Below are 18,884 nucleotides of genomic sequence, written 5' to 3' on the forward strand. Positions count from 1 at the left end.
CAGGACTTTTTCATATAGGCAATATTGATAGTGTTCTAAAACAGAGTTGAAAGCAGAGAGGAATGTGATTATTTCAGATCTTCCTCTACCTCAAAATCCAGGAGAGTTTTCTCTGAGGCCATATCACAGCTCCAATAAGAGTTAGCCCATTGAAGGGGAATAATAGAAATCCACTGGCTTAGACAAAGGGAAACGAGGGAGGGGAATAGGAAAGACTGTAGAATTCATCAGTCATAACTTTCCTAACTTTGTATTTATATACATGACCAGGGTAAGTCCACATCATGTACAACCAAAAAAGGGGGATTCTAAAGAGAATAAGTTATACTAAAAGAAGAAGTTATACTCTATGTATGTGTATTAATATGCATACATACATACTGATATATATTCTATGCATTCATATTCATACATAGAATATATATATATATATATACACACACACACACATACACTCTACTGTCATTAATAACTAAAAAGAACAACAACAGAAAAGCTCATCAGCCTGAATTTCTGCAAAAAATTATAAGTTCCTATTGCAACCACTTGTTTCACAGATATTTATTGAACACCTACAAAGAATGAATAAGACAGGAATGATATCAGATTCTGTAAAGCCTATGCTTCAGTGCCACATTTAGAAATCTTCCTGGTGCCATCTTATGGGGGAACTGTGCCTTTTAAATGGGCTAAATTCTCATTGTCAGCTTCTATAGCAGCCTCCACAGTCCAAGGAGAGGGACTCTGAGGTCAGCTTTCCATGGGTCCAAATTTCAGTGTAGTCCACCATTCACGAGCTGTGTAACCTTGGGCCAGATACCTTTTCTGATTTTCAATTTTCTCACCTGTAAATTAAAATAACAACATTTACAGATTTGATATGAAGATTGAGAGATAACATATGACATAGCCCAATCAGTGCCAAGTCAATAAATATTTTCATAAAATATACCCTACTATCTTAGTCACTTTTGTTGCTGCTGTGAACAAAAGACCTGGCAAGAACAATGTTAGGAGGAAATGTGTTTTTGTGGGCTCACAGTTTCAGAGTTCTCACTCCGTTCTTCAGGACCCAAGGTAAGGCAGGGCATCATGGTGGAAGAGTGGGACATTGCACCAGAAGGGAGAGGGAGGGGAAGAGAAGGGAAAGAGCCCCCTCACCAAGGACAAAATATAAACCCCAATGACCCATCTCTTCCAGCCACACCCAATTTGTCTATAGGTGCCACACCTATCAGAGGATTGATGCACTGATTAGGTTAAGACTCTCATAATCCAATCACTTCACCTCTCAACTTTCTTGCTCTGGTTCACACATGAGCTTTTGGGGGACATCTCACATCTAAACCGTAACACCTATTCTTTTGTTTTATGGAAAAGGAATTTTGAAATATAAAACATGAGGGCTGGGGCTCAGGCTCAGAGGTAATGCACTTGCCTGGCATGTGTGAGGCACTGGGTTTGATTCTCAGCACCACATATAAATAAATAAAATAAAGCTCTATCAACAACTAAAAATAACATTTAAAAAAAAGAAAGAAAAATAAAACATGACTAAGAAATAGGCCCATTTTTCAGGAACTGAGAATAGTAATCAGAGGAAATGTCATGGTTATGGAAAATGTTTCCTATCTATTATATCCCTATTCAGGTTTGCTATCTTCTTCAGATAGAAGCTATTTTATCTTGGTGTTCCCCAGTTGACCCCAGTTCCTAGCATAATACCTGGGAGTGCTGCAGACACAGGAAAATTGTCTTATTAAATTCCATACATCCAGGGTTGGGCAGAGTACCTAGAACTCAGCATTCTTATTACATGCATGAACTCATTTCATCCTCACAACAGCCCTCTTACTTGGTGCTATTATCATCCTTGATATTAGATGAAGAGGCTGAGGCACAGAGAATCGCCAAGCTAGTTAAATGGTAGAGTGAGTATCTGAACCCAGGCTGTCTGGATCAGGGCCTGCATCCTGAACACCTGTTGAATGAATACAGCTACAAGAAAACATAAATTATAATAATGTAAAAGAAGGATTCCATTATATATATGTACTTAATATGATAGCCACCATCTCCAAAATTAAATACAATTCTGTTTTTTGGGAAATTCAATACATAATCCCAGTTTGTCCAGTATGTTGGGTTTGAAAAGGGGAAAGGACAAATTAACCCACACTGTGCATTACGGGTTCTTGCTGCTCTGAGCATCTTGTGGTGACTCACCCATTTTGTTGTGCCAGGAACCCCTTTTGTTGTACCAATAACCACCTCCTAAATTGCTATTTTTTTCTAAACCATGGAGGGCTGGTAAATACCCCTTAGTAGATCCCATCCTACCCACCTACAACTCACACCTGCACTTCCACCCTCAACCCCAACAACAAGGTCATAAGGACACTTGGTGCCCTCTTCTGGGGGGTGGGCATAGTAGCATACTTTGGGAAGACCAGGGAGCCATTTCCAGGAAATAATCATGTCAAATCCTATCAATTCTGGTGATAAGAATGGGGTTGGGATGGGGGTCTTTTCTGAAAATAAGAAAGTGGACCTATTTATCCAGGAGAGTTTCCTGAAGGCTTGATGTGTGAAGAGATGGAATAAAGTTTCTGGTGAACTTTAGAAGGGGGCTGAGCAGATATTTCCTTCACGCAGTTACATTTTACATAAAATTTAGAATTGCAGGTTATTAATGACAAGAATTTGCCCTTTGTTATGGTTCATTCCTGAAATGTCCTCTAAAAGCTCATGTGTTGAAGGCTTGGTCACCAGTGCAGCAATGTGCATAGGTGGAGCTCTTGGAAGTGCTTGGATCATGAGAGCTCTGATCCTATCAGTGGATTACTCTATTGATAGCTGAATGGTCTACTGTGAGGGGGTAGAATCTGCATGCAGGTGGGCATAGTTGGAAAAGGAGGTCACTGTGGACATGCCCCTGGGGACTATAGCTTGTCTCTTTCCCCTTCCTCCCTCTGTCTTTCCTGAACAGCCTTCCTCTGCCATTCCCTTCTGCCTAGATGTTTTATCTCACCTTAGGCCCACAGCAATGGAATTGACTGAAATTTCTGAAACTATGAGTCAAAATAAATCTCTTCTTTAAGTTGTTTTTGACAGGTGTTTTGGTTACAGTGATGAAAAGCTAACACCACTCATTGAAGATTATCTAGATGCGAGACACATTATATACATTACTTCATTTGGATATCATCATAATCCTGGAAAGTAAGGAACATACCCAATTCATAGTTAAGAAAATGGAGATATAAAAAAGTTAAGCAACAGTCTCAAAATGGTAGAACCAGGAATTAAAACCCAAATCAACAGTCCCAAAATGGTAATGAGGCTGGGGCCAAAGAACAGTCAGTGTAGATAACAAATGATTGGATCAGGAAGATGGGGGCTGATTCAAAGGAAATAAAATGCTAATACTTCCAGAGCGCTTCCCCCTCCTCCAATCTGTAGCCAAAGTTACCTGCCTCCAGGGAATTGTTCCTCCCAGCAAGGGGTTGTTAATGAGTAGCCCCTGGGTGGTCCCTTCCTGCCTGTACCCCTTGGTGGCTTCCTTTGAACCTTGGATCACTCCACCTTTGGGGTCCCATGGCAGGATGCAGAGGAGGATGAGAATAAAGGAAATCTAAAATCTATAAAAGGGCCAGGACACCTCCATTCCCTCAGGCACCAATTTGTACCTTCTCCTCTGCAGAGGATGTTCTATCCTTTAAATAAAACTTTTTACTCTTGGCTCAGCATTTCTCAGGTGCTCAATCTTCCACACCAGGGAATGGGATCCAGATGTGATTTTCAACACCGGTATCATCTCTGGTCTCAGTAGAACCAGGAATTAAACCCAAATCCTGCTCTTTTCTGTGTGATATGTTTTATCTTTGTACTTGCTTTGATCCTGTTTTAGATGCTTGCTACTTAAAGACATGGCTACTTAAAGGGAAATATTCCTGACAGATGCAACCCCTATTCAAAACCACTGAAATGGACAAAAATCATGCTCAAAACCCTACAGACCGACCCCTCATTAGTTGTCCTGACAACCTATTATTTTATCATTTATGTTGAATAGAAAGATGGGATGCTTAAGTGGGTAAAAGGCAGAGGTCAAATGACAAAGGAATGTCAGAGAGTCAGAGAAGGGGTTCAGAGAGAAAGGAGGAATGGTGTGGATACTGAGGACAGAAGAGCCTCTTGGCTGCCCCTCCACAGCTCACAAGGCTGGAACTGTCGCATCAGGCTGAGGCTTAGCTTTGTGGGATGTGCAGCTTGGATCAAATGTAATCATAACTAACCTACATCTAGTACCTACGTTATGCCAAGCACTCTTTTGAGTGCTGTATATGAATTAACTTAGTTAATCCCCACAAAAATCTCATTTTACCTGTTAGATAATTGAAATGGAGTTAGACTATGATTTCTACTTTACTGATGAAGAAACTGGAGCACAAAAATTGAGTGAATTGCCCAAGGTCAAGCTAACAAATGGTGGAGCTGGAATTTAAACTTAGGATTCTAGCTCCAGAGCTATAGTCTCACTCATCACCATCTTCAGTGAAGGCAACTGCAAGTTTAGAACTCTGGCTGGCCAGGTACCCAGTTTCTAATTTCCCCCGTCTCCCCAGCAGCCACTAGCCCAGCACAGTGACACCCTGGTTACCTTCACCATCCTAAGGGTGGAGATACAGCTAACAACAGATGACCCCACCTATTGGATGAGAAGGGAAGCAGGAAAGTTACTGATCTCCACCAAATCAATCCCTGTTTCTGCCCTAAATTTTTTTTTCTTCTCCCTCTATTTTCCCACCCTCACTTCCCCAACATATTGAACCAAGTACTTTGCATGAATTAGGATTGTGAGGACTGGGACATCTGAATAGAATATTACAGTTGTGTTGTAGTTATTTTTTGTTTGTTTTCCCTTTTTTTGCACTAATTTTCACTATTTTAACCTTTTTTATTTTTCTTAATATATATGTGTGTCTTTCTACTTACTTGTCTACCCCAAATTACTTCCTCTTTCTTCTCCTGCTACTAATCTTCCTCTTTAGATTTCTTTCACACTTCCTAAGATATAATAACTCTATATCCTCACCTCCTATCTGTTCAGCATATCATCCTACTCCTTCACTCCCAGTTCTTTGTCCACCATCAGAAATTGTAAACCCTTTTACAAGCCTACAGAGTATATTGTAGATAATAATTGAATTCACCATTTCTGTACATTGTGACCAAACTGTAAAAGTCTTAATAGCAAACATTTGTTTTTAGGGTGTATATTGGGTTCTGCTAACATTGTCCTCAAAGGACAGGTATTGGAATCCTACAGGGGCACTATAATCCTATAGGGTAAAAACGGTAACACCTCAGATCCACAGTGCTAGAGGGGAAGATACACAAGCAATATGAAAAGACAAGGGAAGAAAGTGCCCAAACAAACCAAGATACCACATTATTAGAATCCATGGCCAGCACAACAGAAGAAATGACAGAGAACGAGTTCAGGATGTTCATAATTAAAATGTTCTGTGAATTAAAGGATGTTATAAGAAAGCTAATACAGGCAGCAAAAGATCATTTTGACAAAGAGATACATAAACAAATATAGGAAGCAAAAGATTATTTCAATAGGGAGATAGAAGTTCCAAAGAAACAAAATGGAAATCCTTGAAATGAAAGAAACAATAAACCAAATTAAAAGTTTAATTTAAGGAATCACCAACAGATTAGACCACTTGGAAGACAAGATCTCAGACAATGAAGATAAAATATATAGTCTTGAAAAGAAGGTAGACCACACAGTGAAAATGGTAAGAAACCATGAGCAGAACATTCAACAAATATGGGATAGCATAAAAAGATGAAATTTAAAAGCTGCTGAGATAGAGGAAGGCATAGAGTTCCAAACCAAAGTATTGAGCAATTTGTTCAATGAAATAATATCAGAAAATTTTCCACACATGAAGAATGAATTGGAAAACCAAATTCAAGAGTCTTACAGGACTCCAAGTGTACAAAATTACAATAGATCCACACCAAGGCATAGTATAATGAAAATGCCTAACATACAGAATAAGAAGAGAATATTAAAAACCATGAGAGAAAGGAATCAGATTACATATAAGGGGAGATCAATTAGATTATATGCAGATTTTTCAACCCAGACCCTGAAAACTAGAAGTTACTGGAACAACATATATCAAGCTTTGAAAGAAAATGGATGCCAACCAAGAATCTTATATCCAGCAAAATTAAACTTTAGATTTGATGATGAAATAAAAACCTTCCATGATAAACAAAAGTTAAAAGAATTTACAACTAGAAAGCCTGCACTACAGAACATCCTCAGCAAAATATTCCATGAAGAGGAATTGAAACACAACAATGAAAATCAGCAAAAGGAGGTATTTCACTAAAGGAAAAGCTAATCAAAGGATAAACCAAGTCATGTTAAACACCAAAAATAAACAAAAATGGCTGGAAATACAAATCATGTCTCATTAATAGCTCTGAATGTTAATGGCCTAAACTCACCAATCAAAAGACATAGTCTGGCAGATTGGACTTAAAAAAAAGATCCAACAATATGCTGCCTCTAAGAGGCTCATCTCATAGGGAAGGGCATCCATAGACTGAAGGTGAAAGGTTGGGAAAAATCATGCACTCACATGGGCTGCAGAAGGAAGCAGGGGTTTCCATCTTCATATTAAATAAAGTAGATTCAAAACAAATTTAATCAAAAAGAATATTTCATATTCTTAAAGGAACCATTCATCAATAAGACATAACAATAAAAATTTATATTACCCAAACAATGGAGCATCTATGTTCATCAAACCAACTCTTCTCAAGTTCAAGAGTCAAATAGAACACAATAATTCTGGGTGACTAGAAGACACTATCTGGTGATTCTAGAAGACATCTTCTGAAACCCACCAACCAAGAAAAGCCCTGGACTACATGGATACACAGCTGAATTCTACAACACCTATAAAGAAGAACTAATACCTATACTCTTCAAATTATTTTGTGAAAAATAAAAAGAGGCAGCACTTCCAAACTCATTCTATGAGGCCAATATCACCCTGATTCCAAAATCAGGCAAAGACACATCAAAGAAAGAAAACTTCAGACCAATATCTCTAATGAACATGGAAGCAAAAATTCTCAATAAAATTCTGGTAAATCAAATACAAAAATGTATCAAAAAGATAGTGCACCATGATCAAGTGGGGTTCATCCCAGGGATGCAAGGTTGGTTCAGCATATGGAAATCAATAAATGTAATTCATCACATCGATAGACATAAAGAACCATATGATCATCTCGATAGATGCAGAAAAAGCATTTGACAAAATACAGCACCCCTTCTTGTTCAAAACACTAGAAAAACTAGGGATAACAGGAACATATCTCAACATTGTAAAAGCTATATATGCTAATTCCCAGGCCAACATCATTCTAAATGGAGAATAATTTAAAGCATTCCCTCCAAAAACTGGAACAAGAGAGGGATGCCAGAACTGCCATCTTGCAGTGATCTGCCAAAATGATGAATGTAAAGGGGAAGAGGAGAGGCACCTAATGGATGTGTGTTCTCTAGACCTTTTAGAAAATGCAGACTTGTCAGGTGCGGTGGCACATGCCTGTAATTCCAGCAGCTCGGGAGGCTGAGGCAGGAGGACCGCAAGTTCAAAGCCAGCCTCAGCAAAAGCGAGATGCTAAGGAACTCAGTGAGATCCTGTCTTTAAATAAAATACAAAATAGGGCTGGGGATGTGGCTCAGTGGTCCAGTGCCCCTGAGCTCAATCCCTGGTACCAACCACCCACCAATGCAGACTTGTTCCTTTAGCCACGTACATGTGACTCTAAAATAAAGGTGATATGTAAACATCAATAGAATTGGTGCTGTTTAAAAAGGGATGCCCCACAAATGTTACCAAGGCAGAACTGGAGGTCTATTATGTTAACCAGAATGCTGTTGGCATTGCTACAAACAAACAAGGGCAAGATTTTTGCCAGAGAATTAATGTGTGTATTGAGCAACCTGAAAGCCAAGATACCTTCCTGAAAGGCATCAAGGAAAATGATGAGGAAAAGAAGGAAGCCAAAGAGTACCCGATGTTAACTGAATGCCAGCATGCTCCACCCACAGCAGCACACTTTGGGAGAAATAATGGAAAGAGACTGAACTTCTGGAACCTATTCCCTATGAAGCATGGCATAATAGGTGTAAAAAATAAGACCTCTGGTCTGTAAAAACAAAACAAAACCTCCATGCCTGGTAATCCCAGTGGCCCAGTAGGCTGAGGCAGGAGGATCTCAAGTTTAGATCCAGCCTCAGTAACTTAGTGAGGCCCTGTCTCAAAATAAAAAGGGCTGGGGATGTGGCTCAGTGGTTAAGCACCCCAGGTTCATCCCCAGTACTAAAACAACAACAAATGACCACGTGACTTCCACCATCACAAAAAATACAAAAATCTCCAAAGTCTATGCTGTTCCATAAGCATGTTGCCTGTCCATAGATATTCTTGTTAGGAGGTAAAGGCCTCCCACAAATCAGGCCAGACCCATCATCTCTTAAAACCCAGTCTTGATCCCCCATTTTACCTTCTCTCCAGAGCTCCAACAAACTTGGGCAATGTCAAGTCTATACCTACCATCTATCTGCAGAATCTTGGCCTGGGGCAGCCTCAACCACAGGCCCAGCCCTGGAGGATCCTATTAAAGTGGTTAGAGTAGAAGAACTCCCACAGATTCATCTTTCACTCCCTCAGGTTTCTCTGATGAAGCCCATTCAACACTTCTCATGGTAAACCAGAAAATTCAAAGTTGGAGTTCTCAAATCACCTGCAAATTTAGAAAACAATCCAAAATCCCTGTAACACCTTGGACGCATTATGTCAGGATGGCTGGGGATGATACCAAACATCCAGAATAGTTGAAGCTCCCCTGGTGATTCCAGTTTACAGTCAGGATTGAGAACCCCTGGAAAGTCATCTTCTTTAAGCCCCAGCAGCCGTAATGACAGTGATTTCCACATCGGAGTAGCCCTAGAAAATCCTCAGAAAACTCACTCAACCTACTCCCGCTAGAGTGTCCACATTTGAGTCTGGACCCAGGAGTGTGCATTCTTAACAGTCATCTCAGATATTTTCTCTTTGAGTCAGCAGAGGGCACATTTGGGAAATGCTGCCTTCAGAGGCATGGGAGTGAGGTGGAAGCAGGAGGACTCTGGCCCTTTAAGGTCTGATTGAGGGATGGCCTTTCCCACAGCTGTGAGGCAGAGCGGGTCCCTTCTCCTTTCTTTCTCCTTCTGGATGGGTGAGGGAGGCCGTCCTGCTCCTTGACTTTGGCCTCTTAAAAAGAGAGTGGGACGGGCATGCTGCCTTGCCCCACCTCCTCTTTCTGCTCATTTTGATGCTGAGAGGTCAAGTTAGGAGACCGACTTTGGCCTAGGAGGTCATCTTGGGAAGCAATATAGGGCCTGCCTTTCTTTCATTCCTGGTCCCATCCTTGGTCCTGGAGCCTGGTTGTGGTTCCTTGAGTGAAACAAAGGGATCAGAGTGACACCCTTTGGGCTTGGTCTGGAACTCTTGGCTGAACACCAAGCCTTTCAAGATGGTCCTCCCCAGCACTCTGAGAATACTTCTTTGGGGACTGGTGCTTTCAATGGAGCATGGGGTCCAAAGGAAAAGGGAGACCATCCCTCTGTCACCCCCCTGCCCACGGAAACCCCTACCTTGCCACTGTTTCGGGAGCTGATAGAAGAAGCAGCAGGCAAGCAGCAGAGGCAGCCACAGCTCCAAGGGCATGCGCTACAGTACATGCTGGAGTTGGACCAGTGTTCAGCTGACCCCCATGGACAGCCTAGGAAGATCGCACCATCGGAGCCACCATGGTGAGGCTGGTGAGGCCTTTGGCCCGTGTAGCAAGGCCTAGAAGAGGTGAGTTCTCGTGTCCCCATTCCACCCTAGAGTTGGGAGAAGAACAGAAGAGTGTAGAGAACAAGCAATGTGTGGGTTTACTGTCAGGCCTCATTGCCTGGTGCACGTAGGCATGGCTTCATTTTCTTTGTTTTTGGTTTTGTTGCTGGAGTTTGAACCCCAGGGTGCTCTACAACCAAATCAGTCTCCAACCCTTTTTGGGTGGTGGGGGCTACCAGGGACTGAACTCTGAGCCCCATCCCCAGCCCTATTTTGTATTTACTTTAGAGACAGGGTCTCACTGAGTTGCTCAGCACCTTGCCATTGCTGGCATTGAACTTGCCATCCTCCTGCCTCAGCCTCCCTAACTGCTGGGTTTACAAGTGTGCACACCATGCCCAGCCCCAGTCCCTTTCATTTATTTTTTTAATTAATTAGTTTGTTTATTGGTACTGGGGATTGAACCTAGGGGTGCTTAACCATTGAGCCACATCCCCAGCCGTTTTTCATACTTTATTTAGAGACAGGGTCTCGCTGATTTGCTTAGGGCCTTGCTAAGTTGCTGGAGCTGGCTTTGAACTTGCAGTCCTCCAGCCCCAGGCTCTGGAGCTGCTGCAATGACAGGCATGCACTACCACACCTGGCTGATTTTTAAATTTTGAGAAAGGGATTCACTAATTTGCTGAGGGTCTCGCTAAGTAGCTGGGGCTGGCCTCAAACTTGTGATCCTCCTGCCTCTGCCTCTTGGGTCACTGGGATTCCAGATATGTACCACCCTGCCCTGGTTTTGAAAGGACGGCAAGCTCAGGAAAGCTGGCTCTGAGCCTATTTTCCTTTAGGGCCCCAGCTTCAGAACAGATTAGCTTGGGGCCTTCTGAAAAATCTTTTCCATTCCCCACAGCAACTGAGTAATGTGTTAGCCACTTTCCTTCATAATATCTTATTGCTTGTTATCTCTGAAGACTGTAATTGAGCTGCATTTTTGTGGAGGGCTGTTTATGTGGTGGTTTGCTCTTAGAAGGCAAATAGTACAGGATGCTGTGTTGGGGAGACTTACAAGGCCTCAGAAAGGATGAAAAAACCTAACACTGAGGATAGGCGAGCATCTGTGACAGTATTTAATCAATGACAGCCAGTACCACTTGTAGTTGTGGGGCAATTGACCATTTTAGAGAGAAGAGAACTATGGCATGGAGAGAGAAAGCAACTGGCAAATGTCACACAGTGGGTGGCAGAGACGGAATTTGAGCTCAAGTCTGATCCTAAAATCTGTCTATAACTTTTAAAATCTTTAAATGCAGTATCCCAACTGGCCAGGAAGTTCTCCTATTTGGGCCATGCTGCTACTTTGAGATTTTGGCACCAAATATGCTTTGAGATTTTCTTTGTCCCCATCATGCTCAATTCGCAGCAAGGTGGGACCCCTTCTGCCTGCCTGATAGAACCTGGGTGGCAGACAGGAAGCGCGCAGACATGACCGCAGCAGCGGTGGTAGCAGATGCCATACCGCTGGCAGGGGGAGGACTGCAAGGTAAGGCTGAGAGAAGCTTGGGTATCTGAGAAAGAGGAAGAAAAAGTAGAATGGGAAAGTGGTTCCCCAGCAAGGAAAACTTTAGCAGTAGAACAGAACAGAGAGGAGGATGGGAGCGGAGAGCAGAGGGAAGGATGGGAGCCAATCTCAAAGCTTGAACATTTTTTGCCCACTTCCCTGTCTGGTGACAGAAATTGTCCAATTCAGTGAGGGTTTAAAATCAAAGTTCCTTCTGGGGGCCATTGTGACCCGTTGTACTTTTGGGGTCTAAGGAGAGGATTCCGTGTTTCCCATGACCTTCCGGCACCCTCAGGGGTGAGTGAGAGCAGAAAAATGTGTCCCAAATTTTGCTTGTGCTCACCTGAGGAATGGATAAGGGCCAGGCAGGGGTGAGGTGTCCCAGCAACCCACTTGGGGGCCCAAACGGATGGAGGGGCTTGCAAGAGGACTGGGATGACTCCCGGAGACTTGAACGGAATGGGTAGTGTCTATGGCATGCGTGTGACTTATGGATAGACCCCACACATGGAAAGGGGCTGTAAGGTCAGGAGAACAAGGGAACTTACCCAACTCTGTTGGCCCAGATGAAGAGAGAGGGAAAGAGCAGCTTAGGAATTTTCCTGGTTCATTTGAAGGGGGAAGGGATGGACTTCAATCCCCTGAGGCAGAAGCCTGAAAATCCCTCCCAGGTTTCGGCACCAGATGTGAGGTCAGGCAACTGGGCAGCGAACAAAGGAGGCAGATTTAAAAGGCTGCTGAACGAGGCTCTATTGAGACTCACTCCCATGTGGGACTCATCAGACTGACAGAGTAGACAGGAGAAGGGTCTGAGGAGAAACCACATGGGGGCTCTTCAGGACTGGAATTTTATGTGGCTTATGGCAGGATGGGAAGGGCTTGCGACAGGAAAAGGTGTTTTTAGAGTCCCTTTTCCTACTGGAGTTGGTCTGGGGAGCTGGCTGAGACCAGGATTGGTCAGGAGACCCTGCTGATTGACAGCCATTAGCCAGGAGATCCCACTTATTGACAGGCGTATCCGTCGGTGCCTCATTGATATTTCTTTCCCATGCTCAGGCTACTTGGTGCTTTGTTCTAAGTCACCGCCACCGACCTGACACTAAGCTCAAGTATCAGATCAAAAGTCTCAAACCTTAGGCTTTAAGACCAGTGGACACATACTCACTCAGACCGTGGTGATCAGATCAGGAACCAAGGCAGGCTTCTCCTGGGGTGGAGCTGACAGCCAGTTTAGGAGAGTCCTAGGGAGAAGTTGCAGCTCTCACCAGGGTCAAGATGTGGCTGTAGAGTCTGAGAGTGGTGAGGAAGAGGCAGAAGATCAGGCAATCCATGAAAAGAGGTGGGATGTCAGTCCAGGTTCTCATCAGGCTCTCCAGTGGGAGGGCATCAGTGTGGGCTGGCTTAATGTCAGTTCATTTGCTCCATCATTTATACTAAATTTTGGGGCTTCTGACCACCCTTTCAATCCCTATCAGTCATTTGCATAAAGCATCTGGTCTGTGGTCCCTATCCTGATTTTCTTGCCACTCCCCCTTATTGAGGTGAGGACAACATGACAGAGACTTCACTCTGAGCTTCTCAGGGTGGGGAGAAATGACTTGTTTGTGCCTGAGGGCTATACTGGAAGGCTCTGTAGGTATGCCTGATGAGACTGCAGGTTTCAAACTGGAGTTTTAAAATGGAGTTGCTTAGGCTAAGGCCTAAGGCCATCTTTACACTAGTATAGTAGAATAGGTAGATAATGTTACAAGTGCTTAGAGGATAAGCAATTGGGATCCCAGGATTCCAGAGAAGAAATGGCTCAGGCCTGGGGATATAATGCAGTTGGTAGAGTGCTTGCCTCACATGCATAATGCCCTGGGTTCAATGCCCAGCACCACACACACACACACACACAAATGTCTCACTGTTTGGAGCAGAGAAAGGAAAGCAGAGACAATGTTGGAGGGCCTCATTGAGAAGGTAATATTTAAGCTGGAACTTGGGAAAGTAGGAGTAAGGAGCCGATTACATTGGCAGAATAGTTCGTCCTGATTAGGAAAGAGAAAATAACTTGGTGTGGGTGGAAATTCATTCAACAAATATTTATTCAGCACCTACTGAATAAATAGGGCTGAGCATGCAAATGTGATTAAGACAGGCAAAGCTACTGTTAGGTCGGTGGTGGCGACTTGGTGGCAACTTAGAACAAAGCAGCCACGCAGGAAAGGAACATCAATCAGGTGCCAGTGGAAATGCCTGTGGATCAGCGAGATCTCCTGACTAATGCCTGTTAATCAGCAGGACTCCCTGGCCAATCCTGGAGTTCAGCTATCTCCCCTGACCAACTCCAAAAGGACAAGGGACCCTAAAAACACCTTTCCCTGTCCCAAGCCCTTCCCTTCCTGCTGTAAGCCCCATAAAAGTCCAGTCTGGTTGAGCTTCCACGCGGTTTCTCCTCAGACCCTTCTCCTGTCCATTCTGTGGGTCTGATCGAGTCTGCCTGGGAGTGATATCTCAATAAAGCCTCATTCGGTGGCCCTTTTAAATCTGCCTCCTTTGGTTGCTGCCCAACTCGCCCGATCTGACAGCTACTGGCTTGGAGCATGTTCTCTGATGGGGAGATAAATGTGCAAACAGTTAAGTCGCAAATTGTGGCAAATCGATTATGATTGAGAATAGCAGTGGAGTCATCTCTTTCCATGGGGTTATGCGAAGGTACCTTTGAAGAGGTAACATTTGAGCTGAGGCCTATTAAGAAGGGAGACATGAGAAGAGTGGAGAGACACCTGATTTGGGTTTAAGGAACAATGTGTGCAAAGGCCTAGAGGGAAGAATGTCCTATTTGTGGCTGAGTCTAGAGAGCATGCAGAGAATGGCAGGATATGAGGCTGGTGAGAGGTGGGGTCTTGGAGGCCCCGAGGAGGGCCCCAGATTCCATTTCTAACTGCAGCACAAAGCAGACCAAATCAAGTTTGCACTGATGACATGAGGCTGAAAAGGAGGATGCCTACAATTAGGCACATATCCCCGGGCCGACTAGGAAGCATACTGGGATCTTAGGGACTCTGGAAAGGATCCAGAAGCAGATGACAGGTTCAGTCACACAGGATGTATGAGTCATTCCTTTCCCTGAAAAGTTCTGAGCAGACCCTTCCTGGCTCCAAGCCTCAGCAACCCCACCCTGCTTCAGGAAACTTGTGAGGTCAAGGTCTAAAAGGAAAGGGCAGTTCCTCACTAGACAGCCTGCCAGAGTTTGGGTTGGGTCCCTTTTCAGGCAGGGTGGAGCAGGTGTATGGGTGGGCCTCTTGGAAAGATTATTGTAAGATGGGAGTGTGGAATAACTTAAGAAAGCAAATACACGCCTGGCTTGGGCCTGTGTGAATGAGGGCTAGCGAGTGCCCCAATCCTGAGGGTGTGTTAAGCATGAGTTAGAATCCAAACTTTTAAAAGTATTCTGGAACATCAAAATATTAAAGAGTTATGTTAAATTCCCAGCACTATTACAACCCCAGACTTGTGGATTCAGTGGAGGAGGAAGGTTAGTGAATAATATATAAATTAACATGGAAATACTTACTCAGATATTTGTAAAGGAGAGAGAGAAGACCTTTTCCTGAGATGACTGGTTTTGTAGTCTTTGCTCTTGACCTTTACCAGGAGGGGGAGCACAAGTTGGGAACTCTGCAGGCCCAGCCTTCCTACCCTTTGGCCACTGGGTGTCAGCACAACAGTTTGGATTAAATCTCTCAATTGTTAAGGGGCATGTGGTTTTTAATAGACTTTCCAACAAACAAAATATCGGTGATCAAGGCCTTATTGAGATGGTATTTAGAGAAGTGTTGGTAAAATGAATGGGGTGAATGGAGAGCCATTTCTAGAAAGGATTGGAAAAGAGATAAATGGGGAGTTAAAGGAGAAATGGCCAAAAGATACTTAAGAAGCAATTAAAAAAAACTTTTTGTAGTTGTAGATGGACAGAATGCCTTTATTTTATTTTTATGTGGTGCTGAGGATCGAACCCAGTACCTCACACATGCTAGGTGAGCACTCTGCCACTGAGCTACAGCCCCAGCCCAAGAAGCAATTCTTGAAGTTGTTGGAAGACAGAAATGGCAAAAATAGGTGTCCCCACTAGTGATATAATTATTTTGTGGTGCCTAGGTCCTGGATTTAAAACAATGACAAAATAGCACCCAATATCGAATTGTTGCCCCAAACCTGCATCTGTATAGTGATATGAAATAAGGACTCTTAAAAATATTTTAAACATTTTTATTATTTTTAGTTATACATGACAGTAGACTGTGTTTTGGCAGAATATACATACATGAAGTACAACTTATTCTATTTGGGTTCCCACTCTTGTGGTTGCACATGATGTGGAGTTTTCCTGGTCATGTATACAAATGCAAGGCTAGGACAGTTATGACCAACTTTCTGCTGTCTCTCCTATTCCTCTCCTTCCCTTCCTCCCCCTTTGTCTAATCCAATAGATTTCTATTGTCCCCTCCCCAACCTCCCTGTGGGTTAGCATCCACAAATCAGAGACAATCCCAAGAAACCAAAGGCCACATGTTCTCTCTGAAATAAGGACCCTAATCCATGTATGTTTCAACATGACTTTAGTCATCTTTAGTAGTCAATAATATAATTGATCTTCTAAACTCTTGTATGCTTGAGGTTTTCCCCTCAGTCTAGAAGTGTAAAGTGATCTAAAAGTGAGACAAATTAGTTTCTTTAGTGTTTTATTTTTAATTTTATTGGTGCATTATAATTATACATAATAGATTCATCATGACATATTTGTACAGGGACATAACATAATTTGATCAATTTAATTCACAGTACTTCCTTTTCCCTTACCTCCTCCCTCCCCTGACCAACTTCTTCACCACTGGTATAGTTTCTTTTCTTAATGGAAACCAGCTTGAGTTCAAATTTTAACTTTACCACATGCTGGCTGTGTGAACCCAGGACCTTACATATGCTAGGCAAAAGTGCTCTCACCAATGAGATACATCCAGCACTTGGGTGTGTGTCCTTTGACATAGCTTCTATGAGCCTCAATTTCCTTGTCTGCAAAATGGGAATAATAAGTATCTCATAAGACTATTGAGGATTCAAGAGTTTATAAATATAAAGCATCTTGTACATTCATAAGTGTTCAACAAATGATAGATATTATTACTTTGAGTTAATTTTAGGGCTGATAACAGCTGTGCTTATCTTGAACAGTTTTGTGAAGGATTTTCAGACTCAGTATTCAGGCAAGACATTAATCCCCTGACCCTGTTCTGCCTTATGTGTGCAGGTTCCTGGGCTTTCCTCTCACACCAAAACGGGAAGTGTACCAACTGGTCAGAGCCACTGTGGTTTATGTCAACAACTCCACCTAGCTCACTGTCATTTATCCTGCCATGTGGAGCCCTGGGCCCCACAAAGCCCAACCAACCACTTTCCATCAGGAGGAAATTCCTCAAAGCCTTCTCTGTCTAAAGCTTGGACAGAGATGGACATCACACAACACATTCAACAGACACTCTGGAATCACAAGAGTCACAGGGTCCTAAGACTCCACTTCATGTGTCAGCAGCAAACAGGTAGCTTGTTTTTTTGGATTCCATTGGATTCCTGGGATCCAATGGAATGGTACTTCACCTTTGGACACTGCCTTTGTGCTAGTCTATTTCAATGACACTCATAAAAGTGGCCAGTGGACTAAACTTCCCAGTGGACTTGAGGAATTTTTGGAAAGGGAATCTTCCAAAAAAGGGTCCGGTGAGCAGGCAGCATCCTGTCTAGGGTTTCTGACTCTTCCCAGGAACATTATGGGTCTGCAAATAATCAGTCTGCCAATAATCAGTGTTCCCTTGGTCCTTTCAAAGTCAGTTTCCAGCAGCGGGGCAGGGATCATTGGATCATTGCTCCTCGTCACCATACCCCAAACTACTGTAAGGGACCCTGTCCTCGGGTGCTACGCTATGGTCTCAATTCCCCCAATCACGCCATCATTCAAAACCTTGTCAGTGAGCTGCTGGACAAGAATGTCCCTTGGCCCTCCTGTTTGCCTTATAAATGTGTTCCCATGAGCATCCTTCTGATGGAGGAAACGAAATATTCTGTATAAGGAGTTTGCTGATATGATTGCTCAGTCTTGCACATGTAGATAATAATGAAGGAACAGCTAGCTAGGGCTGCCCATGTAATTGTAGAATGGTTGAAAATATCAGTGTGAAAGATATATGTGATCTTAAATCTATAGGTCCTATCCCTTGACCTAAGTATTGTTACTTTAGTCTCTTCCCCCATTTGTAATCTACTCAGTTGACAAGACTGTGCTGATACCAATTTGACCTAGTCAAATTTGGTCACTAGAACAAATCTGACCACTACTATTGGTCAGTACAATTTGACCACTAGTCAGAGCCCTTGCTGCTTGGGTAAGATGGTCCTTTGAAGATGTCCTATTTTGTCTTTTTAATTTTTTGTAGTTATAGATGGACAACATGTCTTTATTTTATTTGTTTATTTTTATGTGGTGCTGAGGATCGAACTCAGTGCCTCCTCACATGTGCAAGGCAAGCACTCTGCCACTGAACTACAGCCCCAGGCCTCTATTTTGTTATTTTTTATTGTGACGTTTTCAAGTCACTGGCCCAAGCTGGTAGAACTTTATAAAGTATCCACCAAAGCCTGGGAAAGGTGGACTTTTGCTAGTGTTCAGCTTCTAAGGCTCTGGAAGATTTGGAGTGGTATTAGTAGCCTGAGATTTTTGTACCCTCTTCCTCCCCTCCTATCTCCTGGAAATGAATGTCTCCTATCCAGGCTGCCTGCTTCTATGCTCTTTCCACCTTCTAATTCTTAGACTAGAGAACTTTGTAGGTAACCGTCATTATAGGAATCTTCATGTAAACGTGTAGGGCTTTTCCTCTCAGCCTCTGCATCTGGGAAAAGGCCCACAGGGAAGCATCACCATGGAGTTGTCCGAGATGGCAATTGCTTCAACACCACCAGCATTTGTGGTAAAGAGGAGAAGAGCTGTCACTGCTGATTAGGATGAGGGAGATTTCAAATTTTCTATGGAGCAGTAGGTTTCACAGGATGTTTTCTTATTCTACATAACATTTAAAGCCCTGTAATCACACCCAAAGAAAGTTCCTTGGTGGCTCAGAGACCAGGAGGCCTGTTTGGAGAAGGACAGGAGGAGAGGACTGTGGTGGAGGGGAGAGTGAGCCATGCAGAGGCCTGGAGCTGACTTCATTCTGGGCTTGCCTGTTTCATGTATCCATTGGGCTCTGGACATTAGACTTGGGGAGATGGGGATGAATGGAACTCTGTTGTGGGCTCTCCAATGCTTATGCTGTGATTCTATTCTATATTCCTTTGCTGTATTTAAGTGATGGGATGGGAATGTGATGCACATA

General features: G+C 43.1%; 1 pseudogene; it reads left to right on the plus strand.

Annotated features, from left to right (window-relative positions):
- Positions 1-9,624: 9,624 nt before the first annotated feature.
- LOC113177926 (bone morphogenetic protein 15-like) lies at positions 9,625-17,630 on the plus strand (annotated as a pseudogene).
- The last annotated feature ends 1,254 nt before the right edge of the window (positions 17,631-18,884 follow it).

The sequence above is a fragment of the Urocitellus parryii genome, chromosome X, assembly GCF_045843805.1.
Source record: "Urocitellus parryii isolate mUroPar1 chromosome X, mUroPar1.hap1, whole genome shotgun sequence".
NCBI lineage: Eukaryota > Metazoa > Chordata > Mammalia > Rodentia > Sciuridae > Urocitellus > Urocitellus parryii.